General features: G+C 46.4%; 1 pseudogene; it reads right to left on the reverse strand.

Annotated features, from left to right (window-relative positions):
- The window catches only part of LOC146809881 (uncharacterized), a 102934-nt pseudogene extending 90696 nt beyond the window's left edge, over positions 1-12238 (reverse strand).
- Between the last annotated feature and the right edge of the window lie 7926 nt (positions 12239-20164).

Below are 20164 nucleotides of genomic sequence, written 5' to 3' on the forward strand. Positions count from 1 at the left end.
AAATTGCTTTGTTATCCAAAACTGAATATATATTAGTCTAGCTACATCCATAGTAGACGTTCCTGAGTAAACTGTGTACAATACTAGGATAATAAACAAACTTGCATGTTTAATAGTGAAATATATAAGTGAAACTTCTACTGCTTTAGCTGAATTACTATTAGATGTTCAAGAAACAAGAAAAGCTGCTTTACAAAATTGGGCTGCTATTGATTATTTGCTTTTAAAATATAACCATTGCTGTGCAGACTTTGAAGGTTTATGCTGTTTCAAATTGTCTGAAAATTCCACATCCATCCATTTGCATATTAATCCTTGCATGAATTAGTCAAAGGAGTAAAGCAGGATGTGGACAATGGGTGGTGGGATTGGTTATTTGGATGGTTGCCTAATTTGGGGCAAATACGTTATATTTTAAGTGTCATTTCATTATACTTTATATCTTGATATCTATTTGTTGCTGTATGTAATGTGTGCCTATCTTTATAACTTTGATTCATCCTAGAACTATGGCTTTCATACCTATAGATTTTGCTAATTATTAGTCAGTGGTCAAGGAGTGGGGTGTAATGCTACAGGCATTTATATATATTGTGAGATCATGTGTAGACAATTGACTCCATGTTGCTTTAATTACATTTTGTGAGGATGGGTTCATCTTATGTCTGTCTGACCCTGCCTTTCCGCTGCGAACACAGGCAGGCCCCAGGTTACTTGCCCACACACAGAAATGTTTATGTTTTTCACTTCACTGAGCAGGGGTAATAAGCTGCTAGAACAGATAAGTGTGGACTGAGTACAATGCCCAAGGATGAGAAAGTGAAGAATTCTGCCTCTGCTCTCATTGGAGCCTGCCCAGCTCTGTTGAGTGACATTGACGCAGAGTGCAGCCAGCACCTACAGTGCAGATGAAGGGAGGGGCAGCTAATAGAGGCATCTTTCTTTGTTAGTAAAGAGTATAAAGACAGAGCATTTTGACAGGAACTCTTTTAGGAGTGGATGCTTAAGCCCTTGCCCAGCTGAAGAGCCCCTGCATAGACTGTCAGCAGGTTACCCAGTCGTGCTTTTTTCCAAGTTCTAAATACCTTATTCTTGTATACATGCAGTTATCTTTCTATGCATTTATTCTTGTGTAAATGCAGTCATCTTTCTATGCCTTTATTTTTGTGTATTTACATTACCTATATGCATTTATTTTATATGTACATTATTTCCATTGGATATACGGAAACTTGCTGCAATAAATATTTTCCTTTACTTGGTAAATGAGTGCTGAGCTCTGTGTATGTTGTATTTTGGTATTTTAAATGGTGTAGAGTTCTAGTTTAAAGAGTATTCAAGTCTTGCTCAGGTGTTACGAAGGAAAAGCAAGACACCATATTTTTTAAGAATTACTTAGTTTTGCATTTTGATGTTAACGCTCCCCCCTGACTTCACTGGGATGCTTCACATGAAGCAGAATAGGAGAAATGTTGCTATGCCCATAAATAACTATAACCATGGAGAGAAGAAAGAAAAGTTATAGGGTGTCAGAATCCGGGTTCTCTGGTTTGCACAGGTAGGTACTTGTGACAAGCAGGGAACCATTCCTCTAGTCAGGGAAAGGAGTTACACTACTAAAACAACCCCTGCTCACCCTCTAGGTAGCTTGGCACGAGCAGACAAGGCTTATCTCAGAGCGTTACAGGTTAAGTATTTGTGAACACATACAGTAACCAAGTGACAACACTACAAATGGACACCACACAGGTATTTATATTAAAAATAAGGATTCTTTATATAGGATTATCACAAGACCATTAAACGATTAAAAATACACAATACGGTTGCTTAGTTGGTAGAAGATTGCTTAGTTTCTCTTAAGTTCTTAAATGCGACACTTTAAGTCAATGTACCTTAGATGCGACACGCAGGGCAACAAAAGTGTTGCAGGGATGCAGATGCGTTGAAGTTCTTGGTGCAAAAGAAATAAAGATGGGATCTTCCAGATGTGTTACGCTTCTTCGATGTTGCGAGAAGACTCGACTCGATGCGTCAGCTACAGCGGCGTCACCTTTGACGAGATGCGACAACAGCGTCCTTGGCAGCGGCACTCTTCTCCAACGTTGTGAGATGCTTCCGCTCGATGCGATGCTGCAGCGGCAAAACCCCTTCTGCAAGATGCGACGACAGCGGCTCCGATGGCGACACGCTTCCTCCTCGATGCGAGACTCTTCTCTCGATGCGGTGCAATGTAACAGCTATGATGGCTGCGATGGCGACACGCTTCTTCGGCGTTGCGAGACACTTCCGGAATGATGCGAGACGCTTCCGCTCGATGCGATGCTGCAGCGGCGACACTCTCTGCGAGATGCGACGGCAACAGCTCTGACGATGACACGCTTCTCTTCCTTGCGTCGCGCTTCCAGCTCCTTGCGACACGCAGTCCCTCAGAAGGCCCAACAACAGCAGCAGGCACTTCCAAAAGACTCTGGGTGCTGGGGGTGAAGTCCACTGGTCCTGGGACTTCGTTCAGGGGGCAAGCTCAGTTCAAGCCCTTGGAGATCTTTTTAAAGCACAAGTTGAAGCAAAGTCTTCATTAGTCTTTCTCCTCTCCTTCAGCAGCAAGGCAACCACTGCAGGCCAATCCCCCAAGTCATGGACAGTACTCCTCCTACAGCTTTCCCAGTTCCTTCTCCTCTGGCAGAGGTTCTTCTTGTTTCAGCAGGATCTAATTTCTTGGGAGCAGGGTCCCAATACTTATACCCCTAATTCCTTTGTTCCTCTGGGGTTGAGGGGCCTTTGCCCAGTCCAAACCAGTTCTTGAGCACTCTGTTGACATGACTCTGCCTTTCTATTCAGGGTGCAGGGCAGAGACATCAGCCGCTCCGCACAAGGTGGAGCCAGCATTGTGGTAGCACAACCCTATTCTGAGCCTAGGTGTACTCCTCCCCCCCATCTGACTGCCAATCTTCCTATTCACCACCAGGCTACTTAGCCCTGCCCCTCTGGGTTTCCCCAGCCCTGTCACTCACACAACCAGACAGGCAAATACACATCATAACAGAGGCGGGCTGAAATGGTCAGGCAAGCAAATACCAACTTTCTAAAAGTGGTATTTGCAAACACAGAATATTAAAATAAACTTTACTAAAAGATGTATTTTATTATTCTGAGTTCAGGCATACTAAACTCGAATTTATACCATGTTCCCTGGGTCTGTTAGGATCATAGAATGTAACAATTCTAACAGCCCATTCTGGCCTATGGAGAACAGGTAGCCTTACAATAGTGAAAAACGAAAATGGCTGTAATTCACTATTAGGACATGCCACACACATCAGGGCTTGTCCTACCTTCTGCTTACAATGCACCCTGCCCTTGGGCCTACCATAGGGGTGACTGATATGAAGTTAAGGGAAGGTTTAGGGACTGGCAAGTGTGTGCACTTACCCAGTCAGCATGACAGTACCAGACTGCACGCAGGTTCTGCAATGGCAGACCTTAGAGACATTTTAGCAGGCCGCTTCTGTGGGTGTCACAACCAGTGCTGCAAGCCCACCAGCAGCATTTGTATTTGCAAGCCCTGGGCACTCTCGGTGCACTTGACTGGGGCTGACAGTAAACCAAATAAACCAATCATGGAATCCAAACAACATATACATTTTAAATAGGGAGCACTTGCACTGTGGCACTGGTTGGCAGTGGCACAGTGCTCTGAGCAGCCAGCACCAGCAAAACACATGAGGCACAGCGACAAAAAGTGGAAGGGAGACTCACGCCAAGGTGCCAGGTCTAACACGTGTCCCCTCCAGCTGAAAAGTGGGGAGAACTACCCTACCCCAGGGAGTTCCATATCACTAAGGCGGAAAAATCTGGACAGACCGTCAGCATTGGCATGATCTGTACCAGGGCGATGTTCCACCGTGAAATCCATACCCTGTAGGGAAATGGACCACCTCAACAGCTTTGGATTCTCACCCCTCATATGCATCAACCATCTGAGGGGCCTGTGGTCTGTCTGAACCAGGAAGTGAGACCCAAACAGGTAGGGTCTTAGCTTCTTCAGCGCCCAGACCACAGCAAATGCCTCACGCTCAATAGCACTCCATCTCTGTTCCCGTGGAAGTAACCTCATGCTAATAAAGGCTACAGGTTGATCTAGGCCCTCTTCATTAATCTGTGAAATAACAGCCCCCACACCATGCTCTGAAGCGCCTGTCTGAATGATAAACTCTTTGGAGAAGTTGGGAGCCAAAAGCACGGGCGCCGTGCACATAGCAGCTTTCAGGGCCTCAAAAGATTTCTGACAGGTGTCAGTCCAGTTCACCTTCCTGGGCTGCTTCCTTGAAGTCAGCGTTGTCAAGGGGGCAACAATGTTGCCATACCCCTCGACAAACCTCCTGTAGTACCCGATGAGACCTAGGAAGACTCTCACCTCTGTCTGGGTTTTGGGCGACTCCCAATCCAGGAAGGTTTCTATCTTGGGTTGAAGGGGTGCCACCTGACCACTCCCAACTTGGTGCCCCAAGTACACCACCGAACCCTGCCCGATCTGGCACTTACTCGCCTTGATCGTGAGGCCTGCCCTCTGCAGTGCCATCAACACTTCCCAGAGGTGGCGCAGGTGTTCCTACCACGTGAAGCTGAACACTGCGATGTCATCCAGGTAGGCTGCACTGAACGAATCCAACCCAGCCAACACCTGGTTAACCAACCTCTGGAAGGTGGCAGGGGCATTCTTCATCCCAAAGGGCATGACCCGGAACTGGGTGGAAAATGCTGACCTCTCTTTGGCCCCATCGGTCAAGGCGATCTGCCAATTCCCAGACGTTAAATCAAACGTGCTGAGGTAGTGGGCAGCCCCTAGCCGATCTATGAGCTCATCAGCTCTGGGGATGGGGTGTGCGTCAGACCTGGTGACTGAATTGAGTCCTCTGTAGTCCACACAGAACCGGAGTTTGGGTGTGGCTCCCGGCGCTGCAGCCTTTGGGACCAAGACCACTGGGCTGGCCCAAGGACTGCTTGAGGACTCAATTACCCCAAGGGCAAACATCTTGGAGACCTCCTCCTTGATGCAGGCCCTTACCCTGTCAGTCACCCTGTAGGCCTTGTGCCTCACAGGTGTACTATCTCCAGTGTCCACATCATGGACACACCAATCAGTGACACTGGGGACCAGGGAAAACAGGTCAGAAAATTGTCCCAGCAGCTGGCGACAATCATTCTGTTGCTCAGGGGTCAGGGCGGAAGAGAGGATGACACCATCCACTGACCCATCTTTCTCCTTGGCTGACAGGAGGTCAGGAAGAGGCTCGGTCTCCTCCTCCATCCCAGCATCTGTCGCTAAGAGCATGCCCACTTGGGACCTCTTCAAGTGGGGCTTGAGGCGGTTGACATGAAGGACCCTTAAGGGGTTCCTTGGAGACCGCAAGTCCACCAAATAGGTAACCGGACTCTTGCGCTCCACCACCTCAAAGGGACCGGTCCACTTATCCTGGAGCGCACAGGGCTCCACGGGGGCCATGACACATACCTTCTGTCCAGGCTGAAGCTCTACCAGAGTGGCATTCCGGTCGTACCACCACTTCACCTCCTCCTGGCTGGCTTCCAGGTTTGCCTCAGCAAGTTCCCTGAAACGCCTAGTCTGGTTTCTGAAGGCCAGCATGTAGCTATATACATTCTGGGGAGGTTTCCTGGGAGATTGCTCCCAGCCTTCCTTGACCAGACTTAGAGGTCCTCTCACTGGGTGTCCGCACAGAAGCTCAAAGGGACTGAACCCTAGAGACTTCTGTGGCACCTCTCTGTAAGCAAAGAGAAGGCATGGTAAGAGGACGTCCCACTTATGCCTCATGGGTCCTTCCAGGCCCATTCTCATGCCTTTGAGGGTTTGGTTGAATCTCTCAACCAACCCGTTTCCTTAGGGGTGGTAAGGTGTGGTGAACTTGTAGGTTACACCACACTCTTGCCAAAGGGATTTCATATATTTAGATATGAAATTGGTACCTCGGTCAGACACCACCTCTAGAGGGAATCCCACTCGGGAGAAAATTCCCATCAGCGCACGTCCCACCACGGGGGCCGTCACTGTCCTCAGAGGGATGTCTTCCGGGTACCGGGTGGCATGGTCCACCAGGACCAGGATGAACCTATTGCCCATCGCTATCCTGGGGTCCAGTGGCCCTACAATGTCAATCTCCACTCGCTGGAATGGGGTACCGACCACAGGGAATGGTTGGAGTGGAGCCTTCTGCTTCCTTCCACTCTTCCCACTTGCCTGGCAAGTTTGGCATGTTCTGCAGTGAGTATCTGAACTACTGCGCATTTGGGGCCAAAAGAAGTGGGTGACAAGCCTCTCAAAGGTCTTGTCCTGCCCCAAATGTCCTGCTAAGGGTACATCGTGAGCCAGCCCCAGTAGGAAGGCTCTGAAGCGCTGGGGTACCACCAGCACACAGGCTGACCCAGGCTCAGCAATCTTAGGCTCAGAATACAGGAGGTCGTTCTCCCAGTAAATGAAATATGTTCCGGACTGATCACCGTTGGCCTGGTCTGCAGCCTGCTGCCGCATACCCACAAGAGAAGGGCATTCTTTCTGCTCCCTGCATAACTCTTCCCTGGAGGGTCCTCCTTCTTGCTGCCAATGGGTCAGCTCAGGCAGGTCCCCCAGTTCAGCTATCTGTTCCCCTGTAGGTTCCAGGGCATCCCCCTCAAGGTCTGCTTTCTTCTGGACCGTGGGAACTTCAGGAGCCGGTTTCCCGCACCCCCTGCTCCTTCTCTCTAAGGCCGGTCCCTGGGCCTCCCTCTCAGGCTCCAGGACCTCTTGAGCACCTCTACTGGCTGCCATGGACCGTGTGGTGACACACGCCCAATCCGGCATACCCAACATCTCCAGGTGAGCACTCCGCTCCACCTTAGCCCAAGGTGAGCTCTCCAAGTCGTTCCCTAACAGACAGTCTACAGGCATGGCGGGCCTCACAGCTACCTGAAGAGTACCAGAGACCCCCCCCCCCACTGAAAGGGAACCTGAGCCACTGGGCAGTGACTCTCGGTGTTGTCGGCGGTAACAACCGGATAGAATGCTCCTGGAACAACCTGCTCCTGAGACACCAGGTGGCGCTTGACAGCCGTCACACTGGCTCCTGTGTCTCTGAGAGCATCAACCCTATGGCCATTTTTGGTCACCCACTGCCTGTATTTATTAGTGTTCTCAGGCAGCTGGGTTTGGGGGACCACTTCATAGTCTCCTAATGAGACAAGGGACATCTCTGTGGGACCCCACCCACCTTGGACACCCATTTCCTCCCCCAGGGCTACACTAGTCACCTGCCGGGAGGGAGCACCAGTGGGTGCTGGTTTACCAAACAATGGACACTTCACATCAGAGGCAAAATGCCCCAGGTTACCACACTTGTAACATCTGATGGGCCCCTTCTGAACAGGTGTACCTGTCGGGGCCCCGGTCGGTTTCTGTGGTGGGAGAGGCTGAGAACCTTTCCCTTGGTTCCCTTGGGGATTACTTTGGGGCCTCTTCTGGAACTCCCTCTGTTTACCCTTGTCCCCCCCACTCTTCTGCTGGGGACCCTGCCCACCTTTGGCGGAATCTCCCACTTGACCCTTGTGGACCCTGGTACTGACCCAGCGGTCCGCCTCCTCAGCAAGCTTCCTAGGGTTAGTCAGCTTACTATCAATCAGGTGCTGGCGTAGCTCAGGAAAACAATTACTAGACAAGTGCTCCCATGCCATTAAATCAAGCAGCCCTTGAAAATCATTAACTTTGCTACCCTTCACCCAACCATCCAGTGCTCTGCAAAAAATAGTCACATACTCAACATATGTACTGTTTGGAATCTTGGTGCAACCCCTGAACCTTTGCCTATATAACTCAGGGGTCAACCCATACCTAGACATCAAAGCAGCCTTCATATAGGGATAGGAATTATAATCATCTGAATGCAAATCCAGCAGTGTATCCTGCCCCTCACTAAGGAACCGTCCCCACAACCCCGCTCCCCAATCTTTCTCAGGGACCCGGTGGGAAGACATGGCTACCTCATAGGCCTTAAACCACTGCCCTATGTCATCATTTAAAAAAAATTCCTTTACTACATCCTTGGGTATGTACACCCTTGACTCCACCTGCACTGACGGTGTGCTGCCACCAGAGGGAGCCTTTTCTAGACTCTGGGCTTTCAGCTCCATCTCCCTCAAAACCTTTTCATGTTCATATTGTAGCTTCTTTTCTTCCAGGGCTAACTTTCTACTCTGCATTTCCAATTCTAACTGCCCACTTAACTTGAGCTTGGCCAGCTCCAATTCATGCATCCTACACTCTTTTCTATCTGCCAGCTCCTCTGGAGATAGACTGTGGTTAGAAACACTGCTACCAGCAGGGGAAGGGGTTCTCCTTCCACCTGGACCTTCTGGCCCATCTAACTGTTCCTCTGCATTATCATCATCAATGGCATTCCTTGCTTCTACCCAGGCCCTCAGCGCCTTGTAGAACTCTGGCTTGTTTTTACATCCAGTAGTAGAAACCTTGAATTTCCTGCAGAAGGACTTTAGCTGCTTTGTAGTGTAACTGTCTATTTTCTCTTCTTCCCATTCCAATTCTGTATTGACAGAGACTATGGATGCTACTTTCTCCACCATGGTTAAGTTTGGCAGTACTCAAAAATAGAAATTCCCAAAAAGAAATCTACCAACAAGTATTGGTTGTGTTTAAGGTCTGCACTCACTAAATAGTGTTCACCAATCACTGTACATGAGTCACAAATGCAAGTCCAGAATCCTCACCGCTGACCACCAATGGTAGAATCCGGGTTCTCTGGTTGGCACAGGTAGGTACTTGTGACAAGCAGGGAACCTTTCCTCTAGTCAGGGAAAGGGGTTACACTACTAAAACAACCCCTGCTCACCCTCTAGGTAGCTTGGCACGAGCAGACAAGGCTTATCTCAGAGCGTTACAGGTTAAGCATTTGTGAACACATACAGTAACCAAGTGACAACACTACAAATGGACACCACACAGGTATTTATATTAAAAATAAGGATTCTTTATAGAGGATTATCACAAGACCATTAAACGATTAAAAATACACAATACGGTTGCTTAGTTGGTAGAAGATTGCTTAGTTTCTCTTAAGTTCTTAAATGCGACACTTTAAGTCAATGTACCTTAGATGCGACACGCAGGGCAACGAAAGTGTTGCAGCGATGCAGATGCATTGAAGTTCTTGGTGCAAAAGAAATAAAGAAGGGATTTTCCAGATGCGTTACGCTTCTCCGATGTTGCGAGAAGACTCGACTGAATGTGTCAGCTACAGTGGCGTCACCTTTGACGAGATGCGACGACAGCGGCCTTGGCAGCGGCACTCTTCTCCGACGTTGCGAGACGCTTCCGCTCGATGCGATGCTGCAGCGGCAACACCCCTTCTGCGAGATGCGACGACAGCGGCTCCGATGGCGGCACGCTTCTCCGTGGATGCGAGGCGCTTTTCTGGATGCGGTACAATGCGACTACCACGATGGCTGCGATGGCGACACGCTTCCTCCTCCATGCGGTGCAATGCGACAGCTACGATGGCTGCAATGGCGACACGCTCCTTCGGCGTTGCGAGACACTTCCGGAATGATGCGAGACGCTTCCGCTCGATGCGATGCTGCAGCAGCGACACTCTCTGCGAGATGCGACGGCAACAGCTCCGACGTCGCACTTCCAGCTCCTTGCGACACGCCGTCCCTCAGATTACCCAACAACAGCAGCAGGCACTTCCAAAAGACTCTATGGAGCTGGGGGTGAAATCCACTGGTCCTGGGACTTCGTTCAGGGGGCAAGCTCAGTTCAATCCCTTGGAGATCTTTTTAAAGCACAAGTTGAAGCAAAGTCTTTAGTAGTCTTTCTCCTCTCCTTCAGCAGCAAGGCAGCCACTGCAGGCCAATCCCCCAGGTCAGGGACAGTACTCCTCCTACAGCACTCTGTTGACATGACTCTGCCTTTCTATTCAGGGTGCAGGGCAGAGACATCAGCCGCTCCGCAGGAGGTGGAGCCAGCATTGTGGTAGCAGAGCACAACCCTATTCAGAGCCCAGGTGTACTCATCCCACCCATCTGACTGCCAATCTTCCTATTCACCACCAGGCTACCTAGCCCTGCCCCTCTGGGTTTCCCAGCCCTGTCACTCACACAACCAGACAGGCAGATACACATCATAGCAGAGGCGGGCTGAAATGGTCAGGCAAACAAATACCAACTTTCTAAAAGTGGTATTTGCAAACACAGAATATTAAAATAAACTTTACTAAAAGATGTATTTTATTATTCTGAGTTCAGGCATACTAAACTCGAATTTCTACTATGCCCCCTGGGTCTGTTAGGATCATAGAATGTAACAATTCTAACAGCCCAGTCTGGCATATGGAGAACAGGTAGCCTTACAATAGTGAAAAACGAAAATGGCTGTAATTCACTATTAGGACATGCCACACACATCAGGGCTTGTCCTACCTTCTGCTTACAATGCACCCTGCCCTTGGGCCTACCATAGGGGTGACTGATATGAAGTTAAGGGAAGGTTTAGGGACTGGCAAGTGTGTGCACTTACCCAGTCAGCATGACAGTACCAGACTGCACGCAGGTTCTGCAATGGCAGACCTTAGAGACATTTTACCAGGCCGCTTCTGTGGGTGGCACAACCAGTGCTGCAAGCCCACCAGCAGCATTTGTATTTACAAGCCCTGGGCACTCCCGGTGCACTTTACTGGGGTCTGACAGTAAACCAAATAAGCCAATCATGGAATCCAACCAACATATACATTTTAAATAGGGAGCACTTGCACTGTGTCACTGGTTGGCAGTGGCACAGTGCTCTGAGCAGCCAACACCAGCAAAACACATGAGGCACAGCGACAAAAAGTGGAAGGGAGACTCACACCAAGGTGCCATGTCTAACATAGGGGTGCAAACCTTGGATTCCCCTAAAAACTCAAAGACCATTGTTAGAGGTTCCATCCACAATGCATTAGAATATTGTGTTCCTACTTCCCACTAAAACATCAAGTCTGAGAAAAAAACCAGCCTTCGGTTTCCATGAGCTCTGACCCACACACTATTTATGTGACATGAGTCATCATCAAACTTACATCCAATGTGATTGTTGACTTCAGGTGGGCTCAGGAGGGCGGAAACAGGGAATCCAACGGAAGTTCTGTAAGCACCCCTAAATGATTTTTAGGGAGAATGAAACTCAATCCAATTCGCAGCAGAAGAAGAGTGATTTGAACTGAAATGCAGCACTGGGTATAAAAGTGGACCACGTAGACCTTTCCACTTCTGGGCCTGTGAAGATTAGAAGGACTGCCCTGCTGTCTAATAACCGAAGGAAGAATGGGCCTGCTTATTTTGAACCCTGGTCCCCAGATATGAATCCAAAGGTCAGTTGGCTGTCCACCTGTTTGAGCTATGAGGATACAACTAGGGGTGGGCGGAATTTGCGAAATTAACTTTCGCAAATTATCGCGAAAATGTTTAAAATTATTGCAAACAAGCGGAAATATCGCGAAGATGCGGAAGTTTTTTTCCCGCATGTTCGCGAGATTTTCTGCATGGTTGCGGGTCGCCAACTTACCCATGTGGTTGCTTGCGGGCGCGGCCATCTTGTTTTGAGTTGTCTCGCGGTGCATGATCGCGAGAAGAAAGACGTGATCGCGCGACGCATGACGTCACTGCGGGCGCGAACTGTCGCGAGACAGCGCAAATGGCTAAAAACAATACAACATCTCATGGAGAACGCGACCGGATCAAGAAAACTTGTCGGCGAACGCAGGGATTCAGTAAGGCGATCAGGCGCGCGCGAGAATGTAATATTTTACAGCGCAAGCAAGAAACAAATTATCCCCAAGCTGCGGAAACCGGAAATTTTGACATTTTCGCACTCTCCGCGGAACGCGAAAATGTCAAATTATCGCAATTTCCGCAAACGGAACGAAATTTTCGCCCAGGCCTAGATACAACACACTTCCAGATGCCATTTCCGCGCAACTTACCAGCTGGCCAATGCCAACTAGACCTACCTTGGACCCTGTTGCTGGCCTCCATTGAAGTGAGTCCTAACGGCCAAGTGGAGCCCACTCAAGTCTTTGGCTGATGTTTGAATGTACTCCTCATTTCCCCAAATTGCAAAATCTGGGACTTTAAAACTTGTTGCCAACTTTCTGTCTGGAGAACCGATGTAGACTGTGGTCACAGTCGAAGCTGCAGCCATCGATGTTGAATCACCACTTGCAATTACCTTGCTTGTTTGCCCTGCTGAAGGAGTACTGACATCCATAAAAGTTTCCAAGTCTGAAGGTATTGGACTTCATCAGGACCAAAGCCGAACATCTGATCGATGTAGAGGCTTTCCGGGTACAGATTTCACCCACTCTGAGCTTTCCCGCCTTTGTCAATGACCACACCGGGACCCCGCTCTTTAGAAACCCACCGTCGTCAGGCCCCAAGTAGGACCCAGCTTGCAGTTTTCGCTGTCAATGAATCATCGAATACCACTTTTTCTCCATAAAACGTTCTAAGTCAGAAGATAAGGTTTCCACTGGGACCAACAAACGCCAATATCTGACCCACACTGCATTGCGGTTGGTTTTAACTTTTGATTTTGATTCAGGTTAGTGTGAACAGTTAACTAAGGTTTACAATTAGAGCCTTTTCGTGCGATTTTAATTCAAACTTTAAAAAAATCATATCTTTGGTTCTATTTATTGGATGTTTAGTTTTGGGTCTTTTTATTTATTCCATATTCTCTAGTTTGCTAAATTGGTTTGGGATTTTTCTTTTTTTTTGTTTTCTTAAGGCCATGTCTGGTGGATGTTTCTCCTTATCATTATCTTGTGTAGGATCATCCACTTGGAGAATACTAGTGAAAGAAAAACAAATATAGAGGCGCCAGATAGCTCCTTAGAGAGTATGTTTTCTTTGCTCACTGTTGATATTAGAAAGGGTTTCACTGTATCTGAAGCAAATCAGGGTGAAATACTCAGTTTCTGTGTGGCCCTTGAAGATTGATATTCTGTTTGTAAGGACACAGAAGCTTGAGACCACGGTGGGGGAGTTCAAAGAAGATCTAAGCAATAGTAAAATGGAACTACAGGTGCTACGGAAGGATGATCAAGAATTGCAGGAGAAACTGGAGCAGTTGGAGAATAACTCAAGAAGAAAAAACTAGAGGATATTGAATGCCCCAGAGGGGAAGGAAGACAGCGAACTAAAAGCTTTTGTGGTCTCCCTTATAAAGGCAACGGTTCAGATTGATGAGAGTGAGGGGGATATTGCAAAATATATTCAACGAGTACATAGAGATCTCTTCAGAAAAAATCCAAAAAGGGTTAAGCCACGGACGATTCTCCTTAACTTTCAGACGTACGCTCTAAAGGGAAAAATTCTTTCATGTGCATTAAAATTGAAGACATTAAGGGGGAAAGACTTCTCATTTGAGATTAGATCAGATCTATCACGGGTCACCTTGCATAGACAATTGGGAAAGCATTTAGACGAATTTTTAAAAAGTAGGAGCGACAGCACAGCTTAAATTCCCTGCATCCCTAAGAGTTGTGCACAATAATAAAATGCATACGTTAAGAAGTCAAAAATCAGCAGATGACTCGTTAGAGGCTATGAGGAAGGGAGGAGCAGGAAACTAGGAGATGATATGTGTATAAGTGGAGCTGTAGGACACAGTCTGCACTGTTTTTTCCTAAGAATGTAAACGGGGGTAAAGGGGGCCATATGAATTTGTTTTTGTTTATGTTCTGGTGGTGGTTGCCTATGATGCTGGGTAAGAAAATTGGCCTAACATCAAGTCCAGAAGGAAGTATGGATGGGTTCTCCAAGGGAGGTGGGGAGATAAGGGAGAGGTGCACTCGATGGGGAGCATGTGGGAAAAAACTATAGAAATGTCCTCAAAAACCTCAGAGAGGTATAAGGCATTCAGAAGAGACATATGTGCCCAAATGGAGGGTAGGGAGAAAAAAGCATGAACGTGTCGATTCAGGAACTAACATGGAATACCAATGGATTACGTACGAAAGGGAGGAGGGACAAGATACTACAAATATCTTAGAGTTTCTCCTTCACAGATTTTGATCCTACAGGAGTCACATCTGGTGAAAAAGGAATATGTTGAGCTATTTCGAAAACAAAGATGGGTACCACAGATGGTATTTACGCATTAGAGCGTAAATATAAGAGGGGTAGCAATAGTGGTGAAAAAACAGGCAAAAATATGGATAATAGATACGAGGATGGATAAGGGCAGCAGGTGGATCATACCAAAATAAAAATAGGAGATAGATTACTAACATTAGTAGGATATTATGGTCCAAACTACGACGACTGTGAGCCTCTAAAAACGGTGTCTAACAATCTGTAAGATTTTCCAGGTCCCGTAATTGTGGCAGGAGACTTTAATGTGATAATGGATCGGAGTTTAGATAAATCAAATAAAGGCAGAGCTATACTTACACCCAATCACATGCATTTTTAAAATCTATGATGAAACAACATGCTGTTTGCGACGTATGGAGAGAGAGGGTCTGCTGCTTGCAGGGTGCCTCATTTCATAATAAGAAATATGGACATAGATTGAGGATAGACTACTTTTTAGTATATTGGAGTCTGAGAGAGGATATCCTAAACATTAGGTATAAAATGGCCCATCTGTCAGACCATTCAGCAGTAACATTACCAATCAGGGGTACTAGCAGGTTTTCAGAAAGGAAGTGAACACTAGGACATACCAGACTAGTGGATACAGAAGTAATGGAAGCTCTGAAAATAGAAGTAGGAGAATTCCTTATGATCAATAGTGGCTCGGCTCCCAATCGGGATAATATGGGACACACTCAAAGCCTTTATTAGAGGTAAGATCACAAGTGCAGTTTGATACAGAATTAAACTAGGTGTACTGTGAGGTGTCTCGGTTAGAGGATGAAATGGAAAGTAAGAGACTGAAATAAAAATAAAGCTAGCAAATGATAGTAGGATTTTGACAGTGAAAAAACTGCATTTACTGAAAAACCAAATGGAAGAAATCCTCCAAACTCGGATTGAAAAAAGAAGGGATGCTAGTAAGTTAGCCCATTTTGAGTATGGGGAGGGAGCAGGGAAGCAATTAGCTAGGAAGATTAAGGCAGACCGAAATAGAAATCGGATTAAGGAAATCAAGGAGGGGCAGTCAGGTGCTATGCTGACCAGTGAGATGGAGATAGAAGAGGCATTTAAGGACTACTTCTTGGATGTATATTCGGAAGAGGGTACAGTACTAGAAGAAGTGGTTAATGGTTGGTTAGCAGGCTCTATTAAACCCCTGGACTCAACTCAGCAAAAGTTTCTAAACCAGGACATCACAGGTGAGGAGGTCAGAATGGCCGTACAGTCAAGTAAGGGGGGCAAAGCCACAGGGCCCGATGGCATACCAGCAGAGCTATATACAATTCTAGGGGAGGTGTTAATCTCATATATGACAACAATGATCAGGGAGATTTTAGACCAAGGTGCACAGCTACCAAATCTTGGGATGAGGTGATAATTATACTTATTTTGAAGCCAGGTAAGAATCCCACAAGCTCTGAATCGTATAGACCGATATCACTCCTGAATACTGATTATAGAATTTTCACAAAAATCCTGGCCAGGAGATTAAGTAACATAGCCGGAGATGTGATACACAAGGATCAGAAGCTGATCATTAAAGGAGACATTAACATGAGTTAACACACAGGGTCATAGGGGCTATTGACCATGCACCTACCCTTTCGACCCCCTTAGCAGTAATAACTCTAGATGCTTCTAAAGCTTTTGATAGGGTAAAGTGGTCTTGCCTGTTTACTGTTTTGAAATGATCCAAGCTCGGGGATAAATTTCGTAGAGCAATTCAACTAATATATCAGCAACCCTCAGCAAGAGTTTTAGTGAACGGGAATTTATCTTCATCTTTTAAAATACTTAGAGGCACAAGACAGGGTTTCCCCCTATCCCCCATTTTTTTAACCTCTACATAGAGGCCCTCACACATAAACTTAGAATAGCAGCTAACATTCCTCCTTTTTCCCATGAGGGATTGGTAAAGAAGGTAGCATTATACGCAAATGATATTATGATCTCCTTGGATCTTGCAGTGACTCTGTCGGCCACCTTACAGATGGCTTTGGAGTTTGCCAAAGTGTCCAGTTATCTAGTAAATGAGGGGAAAACAGAGGTCATGGTATGGATTCAGAGAATGCATAACCCATTGATTAAGAAGTAAATGAGATACTTGAGTTTAAAAAATGTGCAAGATATAAATGAAATCACAGAAATAAACCTGAGCAAAATATCAAGAGAAGTTGTGCAGTTAAGGAAGGGATGGGCACACCTTCCTCTAACAATTCTTGGGTGGGTTAATCTGGTCAAGATGGTGATATTACCAAAATTACTTTCCTATTCAATATGAACCCCCTGCATTTTGAGAAATCTTTAATAAATAAAGTCTAGCAGGCGATAAACGCCTTTATTTGGGCATACAAGGGTTTAGGACAGGGGTCTCCAAACTGTGGGGCGCGACCCCCAGGGGGGCCCTGGAGTGATGCAAAGGGGGTCGCGCCTTCCCAGTCACACTTCTGCCCAGGCCCAAGGGCTTCAGCATCCCCCACACTTCCCCCCGTCCTGTGTCTCAGCCCGGGCTGCTGCAGTGAAACTTGAGCTGCTGGGGGCTCAGCTGGGCAGTGTCTGGATTCCTATCTCCGGCACCCCCGTGTTTTTTCACAGGTCTTTAAAGACCATTTAACATGCCTTTGTAAACTGGTTACAGAGGCTTAGGTTTTTTTGCTGGTTCCAGTACCCCCTGGGTCCCCACTGTGCCTATTCCTTACATTTGGATTTTACATTCACTGCCTAGTGTGAGAATGCATTTCATGGAAAGGAATACAAAGTTGGCTTTCTGGGGGCGCCTTGAGTGAAAGTTTATTGTGCTTTTGAAGCACCTGCTGCAGCGTTTCTTTCCCGGCAATTACCAGGCCTCACATAAATGTCAAGATAACTCGTGTGATTAATTATCTTCCTGGAGAGAGATCAGGATTTTGTATAGTTGAGGTTTTGACTTAGGTGAAGTTAGTGCAGAGGGTTAATATGCCTGCTGCAAAGAACTTGTACCAAGTAGATTACAGAGTGCGTATGATGTGAAGAGATCAGCAGGTTACTGCTTTCAAAAGAGACATCCTTTTGTTACTTGCAATTTATAACTTAAAGTCCTAATATAGAATAGTGAGCTATTAACTTTCATCCTAGAACAGCATGCCCACTACAAAGAGTACATTATTAGACCATTGATTAATGTTGCAAAAAGAGTTAATTTGGCTAGAAATCAATTCTTATTATTAAAGGAAACTCCCAACTATGCTGTTTCTTTTTCGACTCTGAGTTTGTGCTTCTCCACACCAAGCACTCTTGAACTATGCTGCCTACCAGTATGGATGACATGTGACTCCTATACTTTTAGTCCTTTGGCTTATGTAACATTTCCTATACACTGATTTACACACTTATGATTGATTGTCTCTGTGTAATGTGTGTGTGATGCAAAGTGCTCGGACACCCTACACTGGTATGAGTGGCACTATATAACTAATTCAATGCATCTGAGAGTGTGGGGTTATGGAGACTTGGTCACTGTTAAAGGGTGCTAGTGAGAGAATCCGTGGTGGGGTGGTTATTGGGGGGGCACCAACAAACATTGTCACACAGGGCACCACCAGCACTAAAGCCGGCCCTGGGAAGTATGCACAGATAAGCGCTGAAAATACCGCTTTAGGTGACTGCTTTTTTTTGTACCGATTGGGCCATCAAAATAATCTGCTGGTAACCCTAACCATAGGACTGGAAGTTTGTTGCAGGATCAGCACATTATTTATTTCCTTCACCCTCGATTCCCGATTAATGCCGCAATAGTTTAACATAGATCTTAAAGTCTACGCCCCGTCAATAACATGCTGAGTTACTTCATGGGTCTGGGATTGCACCCTCTATTCGGACAACTCATTCCTCATTCTCGCCCTTTATTGTCACGCTCACCTTGCACTCACAGTGATCACAATGCACTCACACTGATCACCATGCACTTGCACCATTCACCCTCTCACCTTGCACTCACAGTGATCACTCTGCACTCAAAATGCACTTGTCCTGCTCACACTATACCTCAACCTGCAGTCACACAAGTACACTACTCATCCTGCACTCATGTGACACTTCCCTCACCTGTCCCCCTCACTACTCAATATGCAACTCACTCAAACAAGCCCATCAGTAATCATACATTCATTCATCCCATTCTGAACTTGCATCCGCACCCAAAATGAGAGAGGACAGCAAGGGAGTGAGAGAATTTGATTGAAGAGGTCAGGGATGAGGAGAAATGTGAATTACCGAAGAGAAGTGTGGACACGCAAGAAGTGAGTGTGATCCAAAGGTGAGGGCTTCTGTTAGAACAAAGGGGAGATGTGAAAGAGGAATGGGGGGACTGGAGAGGTGTAAGATACAAATAGACAAAAATTTGAATGAAGAGACGAGGTGAATGAGAAGTGCTGAGGGGCACGGGAGGTGACAGGGCCAGAGAGGCCATGAGATAAATGTGAGAGACTGTTAGAGATGAGGGCAGTGAAAGGACAGAATGGCAAGAGATGATTAAAGGTGAAGTGAGAGGTTGAATGGGGAGAGTTCAGAAGTTGTAAAAAGGGGTGAAAGAAAATGACCTGCAAAGTGAGAGAGGGATCCGGGGTTAGGAGAGGAGAGAGGGATGGAAGGGAGGGGGTGAGAGGAAAGCTGCATGGGTAAACGGCTTAACTCTACACAAAACCGCCAGCGTTTTAAGGGACCCCTGCTTCTTCCGGTCAGGGCCAGGTGAGCTTCTAATGTGGCAGCACGTATTGCTGCAGAGTGGAAGGCCCTTCACAAAGGTTGACTTGAAATCTTTCTGATGATAATTGCTGTATTTTGGTTATAAATGGGTACTGATTGGGTGAAATCTTTCCTCAGCGTTACTGTGTGTAACAAATATCAAAATAATGAAGCAATGCTATCCCAAAATACGCGGCATCACATAACCTCATTTACATTTTCATCCCACGCAATTTAGTCAACAGGTTTAGACATTTTTGTCAGGAGGGGGTCCTTACGCCTCAAAATGTTGACAGGGGGGTCTCGGCATCCAAAAGTTTGAAGACCTCTGGTTTAGGACTTTGTGGAAAAAGTTGCAGAGAAGAAGGGAGAAAGCGGGAGCTATCCCTACCAGACATCCAATATTATGCTTGGGACTTCCAACTGAATAACTCTAGAATGCTTTTTAATACGCCGGATGGATCAGAAGTAGTAACCATGCATGATATGAGTGTAGACATGTTCCTTTTGAAATATGGAGACCCAAAATACTTTATAAAAATCTAATTAAAAGTGCTTAAAGCATTGGATAGAATGTGGTATACTATTAGATGATGGTCAAAATTAGACTACTACTCCCACTCAGCCCCTATTTGGGAATCTCCAGGGACACCAGTGTGTTTTAAAGACAAACTGGCGCTACCGATAAGAAATGCAAGTGTACGGGTCTGGGGAGACCTTACTTAAGACAGTAACCTTATACCATGGAACAAGTTAAATGAGCTGTTGGGTAGCAAACTCTCGAAATTTAAATATATACAATTGAAAAGTTGGGAACAAAACCGGAAGCTGCCTTTGGGCATTGGAAACGGCTTGGAAGAGCATTATGTTTGAAAACCCCCAGGAAACAAAGAAGTTTCATTTTGGTATTGGGACAATAGATGGAGTATTCAGCTTTGCAGAAGAATTGCAGGGAAGATGCTTGCCGAGGGAGCAGTTACAAAATACGCAGCAAGTATTGATGCACACATTATATTCCATTGTCAAGCCTGCTTTTTTAAAGAGAAACCACCTCTTTTCACTCCACAGAGCATATATAACATCTGAGAAGCTGTCAAAGATGGGGAAAGGAAGACCTACTGTATGCTCAAAGTGTGGTCCACAAAAGGCGATGGATGTTCATATGTTTCACCAATGCCTGGGAATCAGGAGGTTTCGGGATAAAGTGGGAAAGACAGTTTCAGGAATTTTGGGGCTAAAAATTAAGGTAAGCCTTTCATTGATC

Source organism: Triturus cristatus, chromosome 7 (assembly GCF_964204655.1).
Source record: "Triturus cristatus chromosome 7, aTriCri1.1, whole genome shotgun sequence".
NCBI classification, from domain to species: domain Eukaryota; kingdom Metazoa; phylum Chordata; class Amphibia; order Caudata; family Salamandridae; genus Triturus; species Triturus cristatus.